This window comes from Callospermophilus lateralis, chromosome 3 (genome assembly GCF_048772815.1).
Source record: "Callospermophilus lateralis isolate mCalLat2 chromosome 3, mCalLat2.hap1, whole genome shotgun sequence".
NCBI classification, from domain to species: domain Eukaryota; kingdom Metazoa; phylum Chordata; class Mammalia; order Rodentia; family Sciuridae; genus Callospermophilus; species Callospermophilus lateralis.
This window is the reverse complement of record NC_135307.1, coordinates 37,452,549-37,477,696: the sequence shown is the minus strand read 5'-3', so window position 1 is coordinate 37,477,696 and position 25,148 is coordinate 37,452,549. Positions and strand designations below refer to the sequence as shown.

At 38.2% G+C, this 25,148-nt stretch overlaps 1 protein-coding gene and 1 non-coding gene across 5 annotated transcripts in view; one reads left to right on the top strand and one right to left on the bottom strand.

The window, feature by feature from the left end:
* Positions 1–25,148, top strand: part of Stxbp6 (syntaxin binding protein 6) — a 235,482-nt gene that overhangs the window by 95,178 nt on the left and 115,156 nt on the right. The window lies entirely within an intron of this gene.
* Positions 4,848–4,953, bottom strand: LOC143395982 (U6 spliceosomal RNA). The gene has a single exon (XR_013090886.1). It is a non-coding gene; the product is annotated as a U6 spliceosomal RNA (small nuclear RNA).

The window sequence follows — 25,148 nt, the reverse complement described above, 5'->3', positions numbered from 1 at the left end:
GTCCTCCAGAAGCTCATGTGTGAAATAATACAAGAAGGTTTAAAGGAGAAATGATTGGGTTATGAGAGCCTTAACCTAATCACGTGATTATACTCCTGATGGAGATTAACTGAGTGGTAACTAAAGGTGGGTAGGGTGTGGCTGGGGGAGGTGGATCATTGGCAGCATGGCTTTGGGGGTATATATTTTGTATCTGGAGAGTGGAATGTCTCTCTCTGTCTCTCTCTCTCTCTCTCCTCCCTCCCTCCCTCCCTCCCTCCCTCCCTCCCTCCCTCTCTCTCTCTCTCTCCCTCCCTCTCTCTCTCTCTCCCTCTCTCTTTCTTTTTCTGTCTCTCTCTCTCCTTCCTGATCATCATGTGAGCCACTTCCCTCAGCCACATTCTTCTGCCATGATGTTCTGCCTCACCTCAAGCCCTAAGGAATGGAGCCAGCTGTCTATGGACTGAAACCTCTGGAACCATGAGCCCCTAAATAAACTTTTCCTCCCCTAAAATTGTTCTGGTTGGGTCTTCTAGTGCCAGCATTGAAAAAAGCTGACTAAAACACCACAGTGGTACTAACTCAGCGCACATACCCATCTGTGCTGCTGTGCCTGCTGCTCAGGGTTGTTCTCTTGCAAGCTGGGTAGACAGAGTGAAGGTTACTTTGTGGAGGTGGAAGTGAGTGTTTATACCACATAAGGCAGCAAAGAATGTAGCACCTATTCCCTAATTCCTGCTGTGCTACCACAAGGGACTTTTCTTTGAAAAACATTTTTTTTTTAAAGTAGATTCATTTTTTTTTTTTTTTTTTTTAAGTAGCCCAGGCTAGTCTCAAACATCTGGGATCCAGCAAGTCTCCTGCATCATCCTGCTGAGTAGCTGGGACTGTAGGCATGCACCACTGTGGCGACAGAGCCTTCTTTTTAACAGTATCTGCAGCTCTGCTTAATTGAGTCGTCTTTTCCCCTTCAGTCAGCTTTCCATTCCACTTCTTAAGTGCTCCCCCCACACTTTGCTTATCTTAATCTATTTTAACATGGGGCACAAAAGAAATAAAGCAACCCTAGTCATTAGGACCACCCTTTTTAGAAAGCAGTTAGGGTTTGAAACAAGTTTATTTGTCCTGTTTTTACCTTAGTTAAGGATCTGTGATCCTTTTTCATGCCTAGGGTTAGTAACCCTGAAACATGCCAAAGATGATAGATGAGTCTGTTTTCCTTGGAAAAGTACTGGCCATTTTCATCTCCAAGAGCCAATGACCAACTCCCTGTTCTCTTTCTTCCTATAAATTAGTGACCCTTACAGGGATCGCAGCCCATCCTGGGAGCTCATTCTCTTCTTCCAACCCTCTTCACTGTCACCTTCACAAAGGTGGAGTGACAGCAAATAATATTCCAGGTGTGCTCCATACTTTTTTGCCCTTGGTCCCGTCTTTGTTCATTTTGAAGGAGATGCTGACCTCAGCTATTGGTATCAACAGTTCAAAACTTTGGGCAAAATAAGCATGATCAATTATTTTCATGGAATTTCAAGGGGAAGAGAGACGTAAGTGATGAGATATAAAGTGCCAAGTTGATTTCCATGAAGGAAAACAGACCAGAAGAACGTGATGTTGTCAGTAGAAAGTGAGTGATCAATTGGGATATGAAGGTTGAAAGTGAGTTGCAAGGGGTACTGGGAAGGGTTGGAGCAGCAAGAAGGTGTATCCCAGGTGGGGCCACAAGCAGAGCATGACAGGTTGAGATCACGAAGAATGAACAGTGGACAAAGAGGGAGTGATGGACGCTGTGGGAGGTGATGTCACCCCCCAGTTACGTTCACATCCTTGTCCCAAGAACCTGTGAATTTTATCATTTTTTGGAAAAGTGACCTTTGCAGATATAGTTAAGGATTTTGAAATAAAAGATTTTTCAGGGCTGGATCATCAGGGCTTTAAATGCCATCACGTGTTTTTATAATAGAAGGGCAAAGGGAGAGGAGATGCATACACAGAGATGTGAAGTTGAAGGCAGAAGCTGGGGTGTTGTAGCCACAGGTCAATGAGTGTTGGCAGCTGTCAGAAGCTGGAAGGGCAAGGAACAAATTCCCCACTAGAGCCTCTGGAGGGAGTGTGGCCTGCTGACACCTCGGTTTTTTATTTCTGGCCTCCGAGACTGAGAAAACAAACTTCTTTTATTTTAAGCCACCCAGTTTGTGGTACTTTGTTCTATCAGCTATAGGCTGCTCCCCTCTGGGCCCTACATTATCAATGCCCAGGATTTTGACATTCATACCAGGTCCATTCCTTTACACACCATGGAAGGCTGTGAGAGGCACAGAAGATGGTATTCCCACCCTCCTGCTCTCCACCAAAATGCAACAGAAATTTAAGCAGGAATATGTCTGTGTACTAAGCATTTGCATATGCTCATAATGCCTGGAGAAGGACCCTGTCCTGGAGCATCTCCTTATTCTCAGAACTTCCCAATGTGGTTTCCTTCTCTGGGCTGGAATGCCCTTTGGTCAAATCTTTTTCAGTTTCTCTTGTTGGAAAACATTTACTGACAGCATTAAACAAACCAAGAGGGAAAACAGAACTATTTTTTCTCCTGTGCTTAGTGAAATAAGGTACTTATCTGCTACTTAGTGTATTATTTTTTCCATAAATAACAATAGTTTAAAATCTTTCAATCCAGAATTTTTGTTCTGATGATAGTTTTAATTGTGGAGTTGGAATTAAATTTTCATGATTCAAAGCATTAAATACTGGTTGCAAAGCATGAAAAATTATAATCCTGTCACTTCAAAAATGTGGTTTGATCTAGAAGAACTTAAAAGAGAAATATGAAATGATATGTTGAATTAACAGTCTTCAGGTTTTTTCTTTGGGCAAAATATTAGCATTGAATTTTATGGAGGTTTAGAGGGAAATCTATGCTATTAGTAGGTGAATATATGGTTAAGTATGTACATGGTGACAAAATTATTTATGTGTGTTTATTTAAATAGGCCCCTTCAAACTCTACAAGCCTGAAATAAGCTTATTGTTTGTTTTGGTGGGATTTTCTAAGAGATTATTTTTAAATCTTTTTATGAAAAATTGCAAATGTGCAATGGTAGAATGTAGCATGATGAATGCCATGTACTTATTCTGTTCTTTCTCTGGTTAACTCTGCTGGCCAGGAACATTGCATTTATTTTCCATTCACTTCCAACACTGCATTTTTTTGGTCTAAATCATATTATTTTATTTTTTATATTTCCATCTGTATTTAAAAGACAAGACTTTAAAAATAGTGTTAAAATACTAACATCAAATTCCTTGATGACATATACTAAATCCGTGTTAAACTTTCCAAACTTCCCCCATATGTCTCATGTATATAAATTCAAAAGAAGTGTAAAAAGTTTTTTTCCAGATAAAGTGTATTTTATTTCCAAAGAATGAAACCCACTTAATAAAAGCCAAGAATTAAGATATAGAAAATAAGTTATGGCCCCATCAATCTGGCAATTGGACAAAAAGAAATAGAAAAATATATATTTGTATCAGATAATGACAAAATATTTTAAAAATGGGTGAGAAAAAATTGCAGAGTAAAGCAATGTGATATAATAGATAATGGACATTTAGGGCTATGTAAGAAAATATATTTTTCAAAACAAATTCCACTAAAAAACTTGCATATCTAGAAAAATTCAACATGTCGTAATCTGGAGGATAAAGATACACAAAATATCTACAGGTTTCACATCTACAGATTCAATCTGAGTTTGAAAATGTTCAGGCAAAAAAATTGCATCTGTATTAAGCATGTAGAGATTTTTTTTCCATGTCATTATCATTCCCTGAACAATACACTATCAACTATTTATGTGGCATTTACATTGTATTAGGTAATATAAGTAATATATAGATGATTTGAAATAGAATGTACATGAATTATATGCAAATAATGTGCCATTTTATATTAGGGACTTGAGCATTCCTGGATTTTGGTATCATCAGGGGGTTCTGAAACTAATCCTCTGATGATACTTAGGGAAACTGTACCCAGTCAATGTATATTGACAAAGGATACCATTATTTCAGTTTCTAGCACCATACTTTAAATTTGTTTGTTCATGAACTTTCCATAATGGAATCCTAGATATATATGATGTAGTGCTTGTTTTCTTCCTCTCAGCATTGTTTACGAGATTCATTCACCCATGTTGTTGCATATTGCCATTGTTTATCATTCTCATTGCAGAATGGGATTCCATTGTAAAAAGGTACCACTGATTTCATTCCAATGTTGATTGACACACTTTTTCTAGGGTTTAGTCATTACAAAGAGTTCTGCTATGAACATTCTGGGACATACATGTCTTTTGGTGATTATACCTACATATTTCTGTTAGGTCTATGTTAGGAATGGAATAGTTAGGTTGAGGAGTATGTGCCTGTCTCGTCAGCTTCAGTATTTGCTACCAAACAGATTTACAAAAGGTGGTACCAATTTTCTGTCTTACCAGCATTGTATGGAGTTTGGAAGGGTTCCCTCCTTTTCTATTTCATGGAATACTTTGAGGAGTATGTGTTAATTCTTCTTTGAAAGTCTTGTAGAACTCAGCTGAGAATCCATCTTGTCCTGGGCTTTTCTTGATTGATAGGCTTTTGATGGCATTTTCTATTTCATTACTTGAAATTGATCTGTTGAAATCATGTAAGACTTCCTCATTCAGTTTGGGTAGGTCATATGTCTCTAGAAATTTGTTGATGTCTGATATCTTCTATTTTATTAGAGTATAAATTTTCAAAATAGTTTCTAATTATCTTCTCTATTTCAGACGTGTCAATTGTGATATTTCCTTCTTGTATTTTAGTAATTTGAGTTTTCTCTCAAAAATATGGAATGCTTCACAAATTTGCATGTCATCCTTGCACAGGGCCATACTAATCTTCTCTGTATCATTCCAATTTTAGTATGTGTGCTGCCAAAGTGATCACTCTCTCTGCTTTCTGATCATCATGTGGCTGCTTCCCTTTGCCACACTCTTCCACCATGATGGTCTGCCTCACTTCGAGGCCCAAGGAATGGAGCAGCCTTCTGTGGACTAAGACCTCCGAAATCACAAGCCCCTGAATAAACTTTTCCTCCCTAAAATTGTTCTGGTCAGATATTTTAGTCAAGCAGTGAAAAAACTGACTAAAATACTTCCCTAAGCTCAGAAAATCACCTATGTGAGTTTAATGTCAGGTGGTCCCTTTTAGACTGGGACCAGAGACTGTTTCTAAGTGTGACACCCCCATACCACAGGGCTACTGAATGCTGCCTTACAGCCTGAGCTTCTGGCACTTTCCAGAGATTCTTTGTGTGAAGTATCAGATCCCTGGTCTTTGTAGGTGAAAAATAAGGTCAAGGCCTTTCATAGCAGTATTATGTGCCTTGGAGGTTCTTTAGGTCCAGGTGCTAAGTAATGCCAGTGTCTAGGAATTTCAACAAAGCCCTTACTTTTTTTTTTTTTTTTTTTGGTACCAGGGATTGTTGAACCCAGGGGTGCTTAGCCACTGAGCCACATTACCATGCCTTTTTTATATATATTTTTAAATTTAGAGACAGGGTCTCACTAAGTTGCCAAGGCTGGTTTTCAACTTAGGATCCTCTTGCCTCAGATTCCCAAGCCATGGGATTACAGGTGCATGTGCCATGGTGCCTGGCTAAAGACCTTTCTTTTTAACCGTCCCCACTATGAGTTGAAAAATGTATCTTTCCAGGCACACTGACACATCTCTTTAGTCCCAGTAACTTGGGAGGCTGAGACAGGATGATCAGAAATTCAAGGCCAGCCTCAGCAATTTAGCAAGACTCTATCTCAAAAAAAAAAAAAAAGAAAGAAAAAGAAAAAAAATTGGGATGTAGATTAGTGGTAAAGGGCCTCTGGGTTCAATCCCCAGTACCAAAACCAACCAAACAAACAAACACTTTACAAATGTTATGGCTATTTCAAAGAGTGACTCCTTTATAGGTATTTTGCTTTCTCCACAGAAAACTAGGATCTGACACATTTTCTCACTCTAATTTTCATGGGTATAGTTCTTGGTGCTATCCAAGTAAATTCTAGGACAAAGTTGATTTCATATGGAAATTTAATTTTTGTATTAATGTTTGTTTTCATATTAGAAACTAATCTGCTTCAGAAGCCATTTATTAGTAGTGAAAATTAGTGATCTTCTTGAAGGCAGATCTGTGAACAATTTGGTACTTCTGAGTATGGATTCTTAAAAACTGAAAGTACATCTTGAGAAGGGGCATGTGGTGAAAAGGTGTTTTCTTAGACTGGAAGTGGTGATGGAAGATGTGTGGATTTGGCCTCTTTTTTGGCATTAAACTCTGTAATATTTTACATTCTTATCTAATCAGTGCCTATTAATCATTCAGTTGAACAGCCCATTCCACAGCCTTTGCAGAAAGTTTCCCCCAGGTGTAAAGAATGCTCAGTGTCTGAGAATGGAAGTGTTGTTTGTGGAAATGTCTCTTTTGTATGGCTTTGTGTGAATGATGCTCTTCCTCCCATTCTGGGCTTCCTCCACTGTCATTGGCTGTGACTCTTCTTGCTGGTAATTGGTCTTTACCTGTCATCTTGGGAATATGTATGCTATGCCTCCTGGCATTCTGTTGGAATTGTTCTGGATTTTCTCATTTACTTCCCCATTGCTGTCTCTGTCCCCGCATTGTGCTCCTTGGTCCTTGTTTTCTTCAAAAAGCCATCTGTGTCCCCTTCTGTGGGCTGTTCCCATTGTGGCTGTCAGTGCTATTTGAGCATAAGCCACAGCTTCTTATTCCAACCAGTTTGGTCCCAGCAAAGGGACCAAAACTGCAAATCACGTATGGAGCTCTTTATTAGTATTATTTCTCTCCTTTGCTTTCTGTTTCAGAAGATGTCTGTCTCACCTTGTCAATCAAGATTGATTTATTTGGGGAGATTTTTACTGATAGATGGGCCCCCTTCCAACTTCTTTCCATAGCCTGCCTTCTTTGGGGAGATGCCTGCGCTTGCTGTGGGTATCACTAGTCCCTCTTTCACCTGTAGGCCCACTTCAGTCTGGCTGGGGACCCCCCCACCACCACCACCACTCAACTCCTGCTTCTGAAGTGGTCCCAGGGAGCTCCCATGCTATATGACCAAAGGCTGCCTTTCCCATCCTCCTTCGCTTTATCTTCAGGAGCACTCAACACAGTTGGCACTCTATGCTTTAAGTCGTTTCTCCTGTGGCATCAGATATACCATATTCTCTCCCAGTTATATTTTCCCCTGTCACTTGCTTCTGTTTTTATTTTGTTGCAGAGCTCTGGTGCCTTAATTCTTACTGTTGGAGACTCTTAGGACTCTGTCCTGGGACTTCTTTCACACTTTCTCTTTTTTCTACATTCTTTCTGCTTACATAAAAAAGTGTTTGGGGGTGATTATTTCTACTACTATTATATTTACATTGTAAGGCAGTATGTTAATTTTGCTGTGACCAAAATACCAGACAAGAACAATTTAGAGGAGGAAAAGTTTATTTTGGCTTATGCGTTCAGAGGTTTAATCAATGGTTGGCTGTCTCCAAGGCAAGAACATGATGGTGGAAGGGCAGGGTAGAGGAAAGCAGCTCAGTTCATGACAGTCAGGGAGCAGATAAAGGAAGAGAAAGGGACCAAGGACAAGATAAACCCTTCCAAGGCACACCCCCAGTGACGTATTTCTTCCAACTAGGTTCCACCTTCCAGTAGTCCATTTAGCTCTCAACGGATTAATCCATTAAGTGGATTAATTCATTAATGAGGTCAGAGCTCTCACGATCCAATCATTGCCTGACTCTTGCTGCATTAGGACCATGCTTTCAACTCATGAGTTTATGGGGACATTCTAGATCAAAAACTCACACAAACTTCCCAGAATACCATAATATTCCACAAATGGTGCAAATGATATATATTATGTTTTTCTTATAAATTTGTATAAAATTAGACTCAGATATTTGTTGAGAGAAAGAACAGTTAAATTTATTTTTCTTTGGTTTCAAACATTAAACATCTTGGTTTTCTACTAAGTATTAATTGCCATATGTTTCCTCTAAGAAGGTGTCTCAACCTACCTGACATTGGTATAAATATTTTAAGATCATATTCTTTGACCCATCTACATCATTTTTCTACTCTCTTCATTTCAGCTATTTTAATTATTTCAAAATCCAGTTTGTGTGTCTGAAAATCACCTAGTTATTAATTATAGGGAGAAGTTTTTGGATTATGCTTCTAATTAAGTTGCTTTAAGTGAGTTAGTATGTTTTTAATATATATAAAGCTCTTAGAATAACACCTAGCTCATAGCTAATGTTTGACAAATGTCGATTATTGCCTTTATGTTTTAAATTATCATTTTACAACATAGGAAACTCCTTCAAGGAAGGGTCTATTTATCTGTTTATGGGCATAGCAGCAGTGATAACCTGACCTGCCCTCACTATAGGATCATATTTTAAGGTGTGATTCACAGGCTGACCAGTAAGAAAAATGTGAGGTGTTCAGAAAATAGCAGATACTTCAGGTCCACCACAAAACTTGCCAAGCTACCATCTGTGGGACTAGGAACCAGGAATCTGATTTTAAACAGTTTTTCTGGTTGGTTCCTGTATGTGCTAAAGTTTGAGGATTATTTTGGCCCTCAATATTTTGTGAGCCTTTGGAGGCATATCTTTCATACATGAAGTAGTTGCTTAATAAGTGGTTCATTGAATTACAGCCCTTAGAGAGCACTGAGTCAACTGCCCTCATGTTGCCAGTAGGAGATGGGAGCCCAGCTAGAAGAGCCTCCTTCTCCAAGGCTATAGCCTTTACTTGTGGCTTAGTCAGGGCTAAGATGCACACCTCCTGGCTCCCAGTTCTCTTTCCACACTCCCAACTTCCTGTGCCCATATAATGGCCCAGAAGGCTTTCCAGTTTGCCTCCATGAAGCATGGAGGGCTGTCCTAATGCAAAACAGATGGAGAAGAGAGTGAAAGGAAACCATAATTAAAGAATGAAAAACATCACCCAAGAGGAAGACAATCGAGATGTAGTGAGAAGAGAAGCATAGGCTTCAAGATTGGAAGCCATGGGAAAGCAAGAGAGGAGGTTGCTTTTAAATAGAGAAAAGCAAAAGAGGAAAAACAAAGCAAGGAACATAATAGATAAGTGGTTTTTGTTTGTTTGTTTGTTTGTTTGTTTTTTAATGCTCTAAGTGTTTATAGTCTGATGTAACAAAGAGAGTCTTGGATTAAAGGACTTGCTTTAAAACTGTTTAACAACTTACTAGGTAAACACATAATCATACACAAAAAAATCCCAAAGCCCCTTCTAGTCCCAGTGTCTTCCATTTAGATTTGAATGTGACAAAGCACCCAGTGCAGTGAGGTCTGTTCAAGGCATTCTTGTTTTCACTGGGGAGCATTGTGGGCTTCAAAGGAAACCCTCCTCCTGCTTCCCATGTGCTCCCAACAAAGTGTTGGCTGTGTGTGCACGTGCTGATGGATGAGGGCTTTGCAACCCTGATGAGGCTAAAATAACTTTAATTCGAGCTTTATTCCTTGGAGATTTTAAAGCATGAAGAATATTCACTGTGTTTGTCTACCTCTGCCTTTCCTGCCTCAGTTGGAGATTATTTTAGAATTTACTGCTCTCCTTGATTCCCGCATGCCCATGTGTCATGGCAGAGCTCAACAGAATTCCTCAATTTTGCATGTCAAAAAATAAATCATCAACCTATTTTCACACCCTGGTTTCTTGAATCAATAGCCTCGTGCTATTGCTTACTGTGGGCATCTCGAGAATGAAACTAATTTTTTATTGGAAAAAGAAAGATGGAGAACCTCAGGGCACAAAACCCCCTGAAACAATAACAGAATACCTCCCAAACCCTAATTTCTTTTTCTATTCTGATAGAAGGGAAAGGAAGGCATTAAGCAACATTCATGTTGCTTAACACAAAAAAGCAACAGGTGAATTTTAATGACTGTATAAATAAGAAACTATTTTGAATAACCAAAATACCCTCTTTAAATTAGAAAATATGGATTCATTTCTAGTTCTTTGGTACTTTAGAGTCAAAGCTAGAGCTCCTACTGTTAGAGATTTGTAATGATTTATTTAAAGGTTAGGATGTAGACGTTTTTCTAACCATTGAGACCAATTTTTATTCCTTTTTGAATGTTATAATCCAATTACATAGTAGTACACTTTATTAAATATATTCAGTTCAGAACTGAAGAAAAATTAATTTGTATTATCACTAAGTTTTTAAATGTCCTTCTTTACTTCAGTACTAAACCTGGCAGTTTCCATTGAGTATACTTTTTAAAGAAGAATTCAGAATTTAATTACTGAATGTCATGAAGAATATAAAACTGAAAGATGTAAAAATTTAAGGATTTGATTCTCATGGAACATTTAGAATAAATCATTTATCAGCTAGGGTTCAGCTGCACCTAATGGAAAACCTGAATAAATGGTGGCTTAAATAAATGAGGAGTATGTCCACCCCCGTAGGAATCCAGGGTGGTTTCTCCTCTGCCTTGCTGCTCTGTGTACTTTAGCTGACTCTGATTACCTGTGGTAGTAAGAGTAGTAGGCCACCTGAGGTCACACCTGCTATTCAGGAAGAGTAGATGGGCAGAGGGCTAAGGGGGCAGCCTGCTCCCAGTGAGTTCTCCTAGAAATCCAGGAGAATTCCAAGTCATTTCATGGCCCATACTCTGTCACACAGCCACCCCTAGCTGTGATTGAGATGAGGTTCCCCACTGCCACAAAAATCAAGGTTCTGCTAAGAGGAGAATGAATATTGGGTGAGATGCACATTACTAACCCTGCCAGCCCATGGAGAGTGAGCATACAAGTTTTCTGAAAGGAGATTCACCTTCAAGAACCGATTCTAATTTACTTGAGTTTTTTTATGACTCTTCTCTTCATTTATTTTCTCCTCTGGGCTCTGGTACATTTCTGCCTACCAGTAAGTGTACCTATCTTGATTTTTCTGCTACATTGCAATCAATTTGGAAATCAATATGCACTTAGATATTGGTCTGAGGCATTGGGAATGGGCCCAAGGGCATGAATCACCCCATTATCTTTTGTGAGGATGCCTGCCACTTGTGAGTAATTGATTTGCTCTTTTTGTGGTCTTCACAGCACTACCTGCCCTCAGATCAAAGGCGGTTGTGTTCAATAAATGCTGAATACAAAATCAAAGCATAGAGACAAGAGAATTGGCCATTTGATTGTGGCCATTTCATTATCCTTGAGAGAAACACAAGAGATTGCCATTTATGCTTCATGTTGACAGTTTTCTGAACAATACGCTGTCTCCCTCCAAGTGTGGCCCCTGAAGTTGTGAAGGTGGTGAGGACAAATGTGGTGAACCATACCACAAACCTCCTTCCCATTTTCCCCATTGTGTGTGAACCTTGTCCAGCTATTCTGAGCTTGCTGTTGTCTGCCACCTCAAGATGGGAATTGTTGTCATTGTGGATTTGGCAATTCAGTCTGCTTTGAAATATGATTCTGATTTTCCCAGATAAAAATTAAGCTCAAATGTCACCACTTTTATGCTTTTGTTCTGTCTGTCTCTCTCTCTCTACTGGGAACTTAACCCAGTGGTGTTCTACCTCTGAGCTAGATTCCTAGCCTTTTGAAATTTTTGAGACAGGGTCTTGCTAAATTGCCTAGGCTTGCCTCAAATTTGTGATCCTCTTGTCACAGCCTCCCAAATAGCTCAGATCATAGGCATATTGCAACAGCACCTGACCTTTGTTCTCATTTCCAGTGCCCGTGTAGAGACCTCCATGGATGGGCTCAAAAATGGTATAAGCTCACTGGACAAGGTGGCGCCCGCCTGTAATCCCAGTGGCTCAGGAGGCTAAGGCAGAAGGATCGCAAGTTCAAAGCTAGCCTCAGCAAAAGTGACTCAATGAGACCCTGTCTCTAAATAAAATACAGAATAGGGCTGTGGATGTGACTCAGTGATTGAGTGCCCTGAGTTCAATCCCTGGTACCCCCCACCTTCCAAAAAAAAGGGCATAAGCTCTATTTAGTAAAAAGTTGATTTCTAATTTTCTTCTTTTTATTCTTTCCTTTCATTTTTTCTCAAACTCCATCCAGCATTCTCATTAAATCATTGCTCTTTACAAGTTGAAGGAGTCCCCAGCAATAGATTCTCAGTAGGTAATCTCTTCACAATCTCAGTTTCTCAAACACAAAATGGATTGAAGCAAACATATTAGCCAGAGAGACTTGCCAAGGGGGAACTTGTACAGATGCACCTCACAGCATCCCGTGGGCATTCAGCTAGCCACTCCTGTGTACGTCTCTGTACCAGTTACTCATAGGCCCTCAGAAACTGAAGGAAGCTTCACTTGTATGAGTCCCTGGGACACTCTCTTACTGTTGGTCCTGGAGTTAAGTATATATGGAGGTACTCTCTCAAGTAGAGGGAGTTGAGGAAGAGGGGAGATTGAGCAAAAAAGGGCAGATACCTAGGAGTAGCTGTTGGGGGTGGGCCAGGTGGAGGGCTACCTGACACAACCCTGAGAGCTAGGAGGAGCCTAAGTGAGAACAGATGCTGGGCTTTGCGGGTAGATAATGTGTGCCCGTGAATCTGATATAGCTAGTTAGATACGGGGTCTGCTTCTTCTTGGCCCCAGGACAGAAGTCAATATTCTTTGGCTAGACTTTTAAACCCCTAATGATCTGGTTTCTTCCTACTGCTTTTTTATTCATCCTCCAAACCCACATTTCTGGGCATTCTCTCTCAGATCCCCACACACCGTGTCAGCCATATTGATTAATGAACTTTCATATTCTTTCATTTTTTTTTAATTACATTTTCTTTTTCTTTACCCTGCTGAATTTTTTAGAGAGGGGTATTTCGAATTGACACAGGGGCACTCTACCACTGAGCTACATCCTCAGTCCTTTTTGTTTTTTATTCTGAGAAAGGACCTTTCTAATTTGCTTAGGCTGACCTCAATTTTGTGATCCTCCTGCCTCAGTCACTTGAGTATCTGGGATTATAGATGTGAGGAACCATAACCGGCTTCACCCTGCTGAATTTGATGTCCGTTTCCAACCTCATTTCACATGTTGTTTTTTCCAGGTGCCTGCATGAGGCCCTCAGTCTGAGGTGATGTCCCTCCTCTGTACTCCCAAGGTGTCCTATGCCTCCTCATCATTGCCCTTATCACATGTTCTGCAGTTTAGGCTTGCCTTCTGTCCTACTGGATGGCAGGACTTTGAAGTTAGTGACCATATCTTACCTTCTTTTTTTAAAAAAATTTTTTTTAATATCTTTATTTTATTTGTTTATTTTTTATGTGGTGCTTAGGATCGAATCCAGGGCCTCGTAAGTGCTAGGCAGTGCTCTACCACTGGGACACAACCCCAGTCCCCATATATTACCTTCTTAAACACATATCTAGCATGGTGTCGGGCACAGTGTAGTTGCTCAGTAATATCAGATGAAATAATGGATGAAACCAAAAGAAACTAGCTGTGTTGTCAAATTTCATAGCTGAATTTTTCATCTTCTCAATTGCCATAGTAGACCCCCCACTCAAAGGTCTGTTTGGGTTGACAATGGGTGAATTAGAGAGGAGAGGGAAAGTTGCTTTGGCAAGATGAAGGAAGAATGATTTTTGAAAGGTTTGCATTCAGGTCAACAGGTCTCTAACGTGCACCAGCTAATAAATGGACCCGAAGCTCTTACCAATCTGCAGTGAGTGTATTTACTGGTCAAAGAAGGTTCTTCCAGCATCAAGCAGGCTGAGTAATAATGAAGATCTTCAGATGATAGACTGATGATAAAGGGAAGCTGAAGACCATGCACTCATTTCCTGGGTTTCTTGCCTGTGGAACCGCCTTCTGGCAGAGTGCTTTCAGTAGGAGTGTGGACTTTGCATAATCACAGTTTAGAGCTGCAGTTTTTGCCTTGTCCCTTTCAGTAATTATATTCCTAACTACAGTTCCTGCACCCATAGAAAAGTAAGAGTTTGGGAACTGAAACTATCTTTCTTCATTCTCTCAAATTATCAGATCTGTTGCATATTGTATACTGGGAACCATCCTAGTAAAAGTCATCCTTTCTACCTCAGTTGGGTGTTCTGCTTTAGGCACCGACAGGATGGAGAGGCAGTCCACTTTCCAGAGTCGATCTGTAGAGCTTACATCATTTTTTCAGCTTTATACAAATGTGAATATATTTTTTTCTTTAAAAAGAATTGGGGAGTTGAGAACAGGAGGTCAGTGATGAAACATCGTAATAAGATACTGGGCAAATAGGCAATGGAACCCCTCTTGCTAAAAGACTAGAATTCTTTTTGTTATTTTTTATGAAGGCTAGAACTGTGCTATTCTTATGATAGCCATTAGCTATGTGTGGTTATTGAGCACTTGTAATTAAAACTAATCCCAATTAAATTGTGCTGTAAGTCTAGAATATATACCAGATATTGAAGCTTTTCTACTATAAAAAATGTAAAATAATGCAATCACCTTTTATGTTTATTACATATTGGGGTAAATAAAATACATGATTATGTCATCTGGTCTCTTTCTAGTTGTTAATATGGCTGTTATAAAATGAGTGTTGTCCACATTTCTGTTGGACAGTAACAGCCTGATATCTCCAAGTGTTTTAATGTGGTGATTTAGTATGCATGAAATACACATATTAGCAATTAATAACCATATCATGATAGCTCAATTTAGAGATGATGACCATCACCATAAATAGAACAGCAGAAAATCCCCAGTTTTTACCTCTCAGATTAGGCCAACAAAACTAGAACTCCAAGGGAAAAAGCAACCCAGTATAGATATTCTTGGGAAAATATTATGTAACCTCATCTAATCGAATCTTTTGCTGAACTCTTTCATTTATCTCTGTTGTTTTCAGAGGAACTCACTGCCTTTCAGCTTGCCTAACTGATCATCTAGGGTTGGAGTCAAGACTCTCCCAATGAGAACAGAAGCCAGCAAGGCACCAAGAGCCACTGTTACCCCATAGGCCTCTCTGGTCTGTGGCTGCGGTGTCTGTTGCCTCCACCACCAGAGCATCCCAAGAGGATGTAAATGTTATTCAGTAACTGCAGCTAAACTTCTGGGTATTTGGCTTGATCAAAACCAACTGTACCCACTTAGATAAAGGGCAATAAAGGCAATACAATTAGTTTCTATTCATGGAATATCATGATGAAGTTAGAGTTTCTTTTTTGCTTTTTGATCCCTTGTATTGATGTAATTTCTTTTTTAGTTCTGAATTTTGGGAACCTTTTGGCTCCCTGGAATTGGCCACTTAAGAGCTCTTTTCCCCCCTTGGATATCAACCCTTCTCCTTTGATCCACACTGACAGGGCTTATTTGAGCATGTTGAACATGTGTTAAGTGCCTTAAACCAGCAAAGTGACTTTTCAGGTGAGAACATCTAGCCAGTGGGAACAGGACTTGATGTTTAGGATCCTTGGGAAAGCTTCAGGGGTGGGTCATCATGGAGACACTTTCTGCTCTGTTCCAGCGTGACCAGACCAGACTTGCCCCCATTAGAACAAATAAACAGTATTTTAAAATTCAAACATCATTTCTTATAATGCAGTCTAGTCTTGTGTTATTAAAATTCAAAAGAACGACTTTCCCTGGTCCTCAGGTATGGACAGGGATTTGGTTTAGATACTGATTTATAAGCTCAGAATTGATTAGAGGAGCGGTGGCTACCTGTATAATATACAGGACCTTAGAGTTGGTTTTATTATTTTTAGCATGAATAAAGTATTAAGTATAGCCAAGTATTATAAATTATTGAAGAAGGGAGAAGTAGAATCTCATGAAAAGCTGAATCTTTGCATGAATGTAGGTTAGTCATTAAGGAAATATCAGGAGATAAACAATCCTAAGCTTAAGTGGGCCAGAAGACAGCATCTGATGGGGCATCTGTCCTGGAATTCATCTGCTCATCCATTTTGGCTAATACTGCTCCTATATTAAAAAGAAAAAAAAAAAAAACACTGGTAGGCTGGGCACAGTGGTACATGCTGTAATCCCAGCAGCCTGAGAGACTGAGGCAGGAGGAGGATCACAAGTTTGATGCCAGCTTCATCAACTTAGAAAGACACTGTCTCAAAATTTAAAAAAAAAAAAAAAAAAGGATGTGGATGTAGCTTAGTGGTAGAATGCCCCTGGGTTCAATCACCAGAACCACAGGAAAACAAACCAATATAATAATGGAATTACTGTGATCCTGGCATATTCTACATTTTCACTTCAAATAGCCAAATACCAGGTTCTGTTTAATTTTTTTCTTATGTTTTATGTGATTTCTGTTGTCTTATACAATATGTACAGTGATAGATAAATAAGATCAATTGTTTTCTTCCTCACATAAAGCCAAGCAGAACTTATGTGTATAATTTTGCACCTAATTAGCATGTTGCTTGCTGCATTTGCAAAGTGGCAAAGTATTAAGTGACTTTTGATTGGCAGTTCTAAAATTCCTTCTACACATAATGCTTAAGATGGAAAGATCTACCTTGCTCTTGGATAGGCAGAATTAATATTATCAAAATGACTATCGTACCAAAAGCAATATACAGATTTAATGCAATTCCGATCAAAATCCCAATAGCATTCCTCATAGAAATAGAAAAAGCAGTCATGAAATTCATCTGGAAAAATAAGAGACCCAGAATAGCTAAAGTAATCCTTAGCAGGAAAAGCGAAGCAGGTGACATTACTATACCAGACCTTAAACTATACTACAGAGCAATAGTAAAAAAACAGCATTGGCACCAAAATAGACTGGTAAACCAATGGTACAGAATAGAGGACACAGAGACTAACCCACAAAATTACAATTATCTTATATTAAACAAAGATGCCAAAAAAACATGCATTGGAGAAAAGATAGCCTCTTCAACAAATGGTGCTGGGGAAACTGAAAATCCATATTGGACAAAATGAAATTAAACCCTTATCTCTCACCATGCACAAAACTCAAGATGGGTCAAGGACTTAGGAATAAAACCAGAGACCCTGCGTCTAATCATCATGTGGGATTAGGCCCCAACTTCCTTAATAAGACTCCTGTGGCACAAGAATTAAAATCAAGAATCAATAAATGGAATGGATTCAAACTAAAAAGCTGCTTCACGGCAAAAGAAACAATAAGGTGAATAGAGAACCTACAGAAGAGGAGCAAATTTTTTCCCCTCTCACATCAAATAGAGCACTAATCTCTAGGGTATATAAAGAACTCAAAAAGCTAAGCACCAATAAAACAAATAACCCAATCAATAAATGGACCGAGGACCTGAACAGACACTTCTCAGAAGATGATATACAGTCAATAAACAAATATATGAAAAAATGCTCATTATTGCTAGCAATTAGAGAAATGCAAACCAAAACCACTCTAAGATGTCACCTCACTCCAGTCAGAATGGCAGCTATTATATAAACAACAATAAGTGTTGGCAAGGATGTGGGGGAAAAGGCACACTCAGACATTGCTGGTGGGACTAAAAATTGGTACAGCCAATATTGAAAGCAGTATGGAGATTTCTTGAAAATTGGGAATGGAACCACCATTCGACCCAATTATCCCTCTCCTTGGTCTATACCCAAAGTACTTAAAAACAGCATACTGCTGGGACATAGCCACATCAATGTTTATAGCAGCACAATTACCAAAATCTATGAAAATCTCAGTGTACTAGATAATTTTCTTTTATTTCAACCAAATGGTTCCATTCATGTGCACACATAGACCATAAAGCTTAATGTCAGAAGCAGTAATATTTAAAAATAGCATAGTCAAGAAAATATTTGCTTAAGGTTCTTCATGTTTCTAAGTGTTCACAACACATTAAAAATGTGTATCAGCTGTGATTAAAAAATACTTTACTATATTTCAAAGTTTTGTTCTTACATTTTACTACCTCTGAAATTGGGATGCATCTTAGCATCTGTGGCATCTTTAAATTCTTATTAGCCAGGTGGTGGTCATGACATAATTGTGATTGCCTGTGCAGATTGTCCATAACTGCTCCTCTTATCATCACTTCAATTGAAATAGGTTGAGTGTAATTGCACTGTAAACTGTCTTCAAAAAGATTATGCTGTTCAGTGTACGTAAAAAGGCTTAGAAACAGAGCAACATGATCTACAAGTCTAAGTCTAAAAGAGCTCTTTCAGTAAGTATAAAATGAAAATGTGTGATTAAAAAAAAAGGATTGTGTCACAGTTGGTAGTCTCTTTGCTTACATAGTGTTACATAAATAATAGTACATCTTAATAATCAATGGTGACTTGAGTATGATGAAATCTAATCTATAAGATCAGGCCCTTCCCAAAGTGAGTAGACTTTTTTTTCCTTCATACTCTCCCTGTGGATTCATCTTCCTACAAGCTAAGTTGTGATCTCTTCTATCAGAAAGTAGCACTGGTGACTTATCCTACAAAGAACTTGCCACTCTGGTCTTTATGTGGATCTCCTCAGACCTAAATACCAATCCACCCATGTTCTTTTGCCTGTGAGCCACATTTGATTGGTGGTGTGCGGGGGACAGAAAGAACAATAGTGTTGAAATGACAAATGGTCAGTATTGGGGCGGAGTCGGGGCTCTAGGCAATGGAGCTCCCCAGCTTCACACACAGAAGTTAAGCTAAGTTCAAAGACATTTGTTCTTAGCTAACTTAAAGTTATACTTTTAAACCAAACAAAGATCACATGTGCTTTGTGATTCTACGCACTTTCTCATATTTCTCCTGTTTGTTCTGGACTCTCAGGCTAGATCTCTCCTGTGAAAGCAGATAGAATGAGAGTTGCCAAATCATTTCTGTCTGCTCTGTGTATGGATGTTAAGTTGTTTGGGGTGTGTGTTCATCAGGAAAAGATGGCCATTTCCAAGAGCAATACTACATCTGAGAAGAAAAACTTTTGAGGCTAATCTCTGGTTTCAAGAAAAGACATCAAAGCAAAAGCAATCTAGTATAATTCTATTTTAGTTTATTATAATTCTTCAATTACAAGTTAATTGTACACTCTGAAAGTAGAAATTTTATACTCTTTGTGAACACTTTTACTCACATCATATTTTTAGAAAGTATGTTTATTTTATACGCAAAGCCCTTTCATCCTGATTTTATGAATTTCATTTCATCGCCCAACTCTTTCTTCACACATGTTGCCACACTTTTATTTTTCAGTTTAAATTCATGTTATTTTGCCTCAGTTTGACTTAATTTTTGTTGAGGTTTTTCACACTAACCATATATATGAATTTATTTTTTCCTGGATTTTGCTTTTCATCTGTTTCTGTTTGTTTTGACAGCTCATCTTTCAGTTCATTTCTACCTCTATTTTCTACTTTTTTTCTCCATTACTCTAAATTCATTTCTTTATAATTTGGAGAGTCCTATATTATAAATGTTGTGCAACAAAATCCTTCTCCAATTAGAAGGCCCTGCAGGATACGTTGTGGTAAAATGGTTTGTTGCTGTGAGAAGCTGAGTATGCTTAATGATCCTACATCTGGCCTTTCAGTTTCTCATTTACTAATTCAGTGCTATATTAGAATAATACCAGCTTTTGTAATAGACATCTCTAGATGGTGCCAGCTTCTCTGTGGGAAAATCAGTTTCCTGTAGAGGTTTTCTGTACCCTTTTCCCACCCATCCTATTACCCTGAGAGAGCTAAGAACTGTGTGAAATGTATTAATTTTATATTTCAAAAATATTTTTTGATTTTTGTTTTTTTTAAAAAAGGAGTATCTCAGTATTGATTAAGATTCTTAAAAACAACTGTTGGTGTTCTTTATCAAGATTTAGAAAGCCTGCCTTAGGAATTTTGTCTTACAGAATGACTTTATTGATTTTGTAAACAAATAATTACACTTCTTCCTGCTTTTCCTCCTATACCTCTTGGCTTTTATTACTTGTATTATTTGTAATTTGTCAGGCACTATAATATGTGCATTCTGTTCTTCAAACATGCTTCCTCCAATTGTTACATCTTAGTTCCGAATGTTAATGGATTTGATGCTTGTTCCAGATCCTTTAACCACAGCCTCTCCAATTGGAATCTTTAGTCTTTGTGCTAGGCTGGATTGCATTCTGGAATTTCCAGTGCCATTGTCAAGAAGTGACGAGGGTGATCCACTTAATCCCTGTGTTCTCTCACGTATGAAACTGTCAGCAACTTAAGTCTGAACTTTCTTCCTCCTGCATTGTTATAGTTGTTTCATTGGCTTCTGTCACTAAACTCTCTCAGAGAGAAGCTTGGAGCCAGTCTGGTTTTTCCCCATTGATAAATGACTCACTTTTATTCATTCAGAATGTTGAAAAATTATTTCTTTACACTTTAGGTTCAACAGCTTAACCAGAATATGTCTTTATATTAACCTATATACTCTATCAAATGTGTAAGTTTGCTTTTTTTTAAATTTCAGTGACGTTTTCTCCTATCATATATCTTATTCTTTTATGTTTCCATTGGGTTCTTTTCTTTAGACATCAACTGTCTTTTTTGTGATTGTGTTTGTATTCCATTGCTATTGTCTGTCTCATGGCTTCAGTTTTGGTCTCTTTCCCCCTTGCATTTACTATTATCCTAGTCTCTTTGTGTTTGCTTCATCTAGGTGTTCAATAGTTATTAAATTTCTTGTTCCTAAATCTTGGGAGAATCACTTAATTTCCCTCAAAATATAAGTTTCAACATAGAACTGAGGATTTTCTTTTAATTGGACTCTGTACATTTTGTTTTATATGAATAATTTTATTAAAGAATATGATCAATTTTGATAAAATAAGACACAATTGCAAATTTCTAAGTAAATCAATAAATTTTTTTCATATGAGCATATATTCTACAGTATTCAATGAATCTAAATATTCTAGTAGAGATAGCCCATTGAGGTGAGGCTAGATGAACATTGTTCTTAGATTGACAAAGAATTCCCTATTCCCAAGCATGAAGACAGATGGCCTGAAGAAAATAAATAAATAAAAATAAAGCATAATGATATTAGCAACAAAATTAGTCCTGAAAATACCAAAGCTTTTTGGTGAGAGATTAGCATCTCAGTACATGCATATACTGTTGTCTGAATTGGCCATTCCTTGTGTCTCCTTTGTTCTTATTCCTCTTGAACTTTGAACTTGTTTTTTGGCACCTAGGCCTTTTGCTTTTATTTACCTGTGCTCCTTAGGAGGTTTCCAGTGGTGGGACTTTCAGAATCTTCTGCATCTCAGACTTCTTTGTTCCTGCTCAGCTCCACTCTAGAATCTGAAACACAGTAGTTGCTTTCTAAATATGAAGAAATGAATTTAGGAATGAATGAATCTTTTAAAACATGTTTTTGTTTTCTAAAAACGAAGACTAACTCTATCAGGGAGGTTTGTGGAAGCTCAGAGGAACAAGGAAGAAAATGGGAAATAACCCTTAATATTTAACTTTTTAATCTTGGTAGGGTTAGGCTAAAGATACAGTACATGCTTAACAAGAAGGTATTAATTTTTATACTTCCAGATAATTCCTTTGAGTTACTTTTATTAAATAAAAATATTAAAATGTAGTGGAATAACTGTTTCAAATTTTTCTCATGAAAGAACCAACTTCTGTGGTCTTATTGCCTGCATACACGTGTCTCAACTCTTGCCCATGTTCTTCAATACTATTGTAATTTTATAAATACTTCTGTAGTCTGTATCCCAGTAGAACATTGCAGGAAGTTTCTGGTTAGTGTTTTCAGTCCACCATCATGAACTGATATTAGTTCTTATTTAGTGAATTATTTAGTTCATAGGGAGAAAAATGCTCTGTGCTTTTTTTTTTTCTCTAACAGATCATCATGAAAAAGTTTTCAGAATATGGTGGGTAGTTAAACCTTCTGTTCATAAAGGCTTTGCTGGAACTAGCACAATGCAATGGTCACAGAAATGTGTGGTGAAGACTGTTGTAAGAGATAGGCTTTATTTTTCGTAGGGAAACGTGACTTTTCTTCTAAAACTAAAAAGTTCAGTGAACAAATTAAAAGTGTACTAAAATCCTCAATTCATTTTTAGGAAAATGCAGACACAGTGAGATCCAACAAGTTATCTCTGTGTAATTTGTCATGTGTGATTTTTCAGAATGGTGTGATTAGCTGTCTGAGGAATACATCACAGATTAAAGTGGATTTCACTTCCCAAAGTGGATTAGTTCTGTGCTCACAGAAGCACAGCAAGTCTTGGAGAAATCTAATGAAATAAAACATTTCTCTACCTATGGCCTGGGGGATATTTGTCTGCTGAAGTACCTGTAAAAGTCTCTGCCTGGCATCTAGGAGACACCTCCATGTTCTTTCTTAAATACAATGAAGTGCTCCTTTGTGATCAAGAGGCCACATATTTTCTAGATTCTCTAGAAGGCTCGTTATTTGTCACTGCTACCTCTTCTACCAGACTACCCTTTTCAAAGAGCCAGGATCATAGGGCAGGAAGGGAAAGAAGTTAAATAGATTTAATATGTTTTCCTGAGAGTGGTCACTCCAGTCCATTGAATGAAGCCCAGGGTGAAGTAGAGGTCACTTGCCCATGCTTGGAAGAACGTCATTTCTCTACTTAGGCCCTTTAAAGCTGATTCAGTCTATAAAATTTTGTGGCCGATATAAATATCTAATTTGAAGAAATTCCGTTTGTGCTGTGTATTCTTTTGGTACTGAAAATATAAATGGGAATCTAGACAAATGTTTATTAGCTTCTTTGGAAGTTCGACAATAAAACATCCTGAAACTGCCGACGTGGGCATGAATGCTTTTTAGAACTGCAAACTACTACTTTAAATGTCTGCAGTCTGTAGTAAAAGACAGAATAATTTACTTTATCAGATAGGGAATGGTTTGGACTGTATATTACCCTAAGCTTACGGAGACTTTCAGAAATCTGGCCTTTTGCTGGAGTGTTTCATACCTTGAAGCAATTTAGGAGTGAAGCAGCTCCAGCTCTGTGTTGTGTGTGGGAAGATGGAATGGAAAGTGCTTGCCATCCCAGTGTTAAGTGTCAGTGGCACTGGAAGATTGAAAGGCTCCTGAGAACTCCGCTATTTGAGAGCTAATTCCTTTTTTCCCTTGGGTTCAGCTATGAGGCTTGAAAACATAAGGGGTGTGTTTCCCTTAGTTGTTCTCCTGAACTTTGAACTAATATCTCCTGTCATCTCTTGGTCTTTGTGCAATGTCACACTGTTCTTTTTTTTAAAATTTAATGCTTGTTGAGTTTTAATGGAAATTTCCAACCCAAGGGACCCACCTGGATTGATATTCAGAATTGTTTTTATTTTTCAGTGAATTTTAAGAAATTAAAAATAATCTTTTCTTCTTAATACCCATGTACTAGAATACTAGAAATATTTAAATTCTGGGGTGCATGTCTCATGTACCTTTGGAATGAATAAATCAAAATAAACAATGATCAGATGTGACAGCTGCGAGGCTGGCTCGGAGGCTCTGAGCTAGTGACTGCATGCTTTTGCTTTAATCACTGAAATACTAAATTATTTTAGCTATGTGTTTCTTGCTTCTATATTTAGGTTTATCAGTATCTGAAGCGATTGCTAAAGAGCTGGAAAGTGGTGTCAAAAACTGGATAGGTTATCCAATTCTAATTTGTTTTCACAGTGTGAAGTTGTTAATAGACTAATAAGCTAGTAGGAGAAGAAATAATGGGTTTATGATCTAGAGACACTATTAAAATTGTAAATGAATAGCTTAGCATATGTCTGTGATGAGAATAAAGACAAAAATTAAAAGAAAAAAAAAAACAAAGCAAATGGGGAGGATGCCTGGTCTGCTTAGAAACATTGACAGGAAGTAAGGTTAATGAGAGCTAAGTTGAAATCTTTCTATATTCTAGAATATTCTCTCCCTGCTTTCCAGTTCTTTCCATGGCAGTGCTGCAGGCTGGACTCTCTTGGTCCTCTATATAACTGTACAGTTTTTTTCTATTTCCAGTTTTTAATAATGTAGATAGATAGATTGATTGATTAGACTTGGTTTCCTAAGGAAAGTGAAAAGATGAAGTCTGACAGATCAATCTAATTAGGGATTTATTATTCTAAATTCTGGAGGACTATTTTGTCATAGGGTATCTGAGGGCACCTCTGTTTCAATTTCCTATTGTCTCCTCTTCCTTCCCTCAACTCACTTGCCTCTGTGTGCAGAGGTATAACACCACCAGAAAGTAATTCAAAGGCTGTCTGTGCAGTAAACTAAGATTAATGAGAATTAAATCCCTGAATGATTGTATGTTCTCCAAAACCGAGAAGAACACCTTTTCATTAAAGTTGCAGACACAAAGGTTTGGAAATATTTCCCTTCAAATGTTAACATAGCCCACTGAAGAGAGGGGAGAACTATAATAAAGAAAAATAAGCACCAGACATATCTGGTTGACATTTCTGCTAATGTCACCCAAAGGAACACAGCTGCAATCCATCCCTCGGACGAAGGACATGGAGACCAGGAGTCTGTTGCAGCACAAAAACAGGGAAAAGGACAGCGTCAGAGGTGATTTAGAAAATAAATAAACTGCTTTTTGAAGATGTCTTTAGAGAAAAGGTTATTTCAAAGTATGATAGTTACAAAAACTCTCTCAGCAAATCAAGATTTGGGCAATATCACTCCTAGGGTTCTTAAAGGATTTTGAGCATAAATATGTTCTGCCTTTGGCAATTATAGATAACATGAAAAAAAACATCTTTGCTTGTTCCACTTGACTCTATTTCAAAAGGATGTTAACCCAGCCCAGAGGCCAAGGAGGAAACAGCCTCAGCCACTGAGAGCTCAGGATTAATATTTGAGGGAAAGGTGGATCACTTGGCCAAGGGGGTGGGACAGGGTGGGCCAGTGTGGAAGCTACAGAAAATCCTCCCTCCCTCACAACACAAGAGTACTGCATTCAGAAACGTCCTCCTTTGACAAGTAAGTTACAATTGCCTAATTTAATAGCTGTGACAGCATACCCTACTTGTAGTATAAGGACAGCGCTATGTGGTCATCCATTATGGTCTCTTCACATCTCTGATTTTTTTTTTTTTTTTTTGTACCAGGGATTGAACTTGAGGGCACTCAATAACTGAGCCACATCCCCAGCCCATTTTTGTAT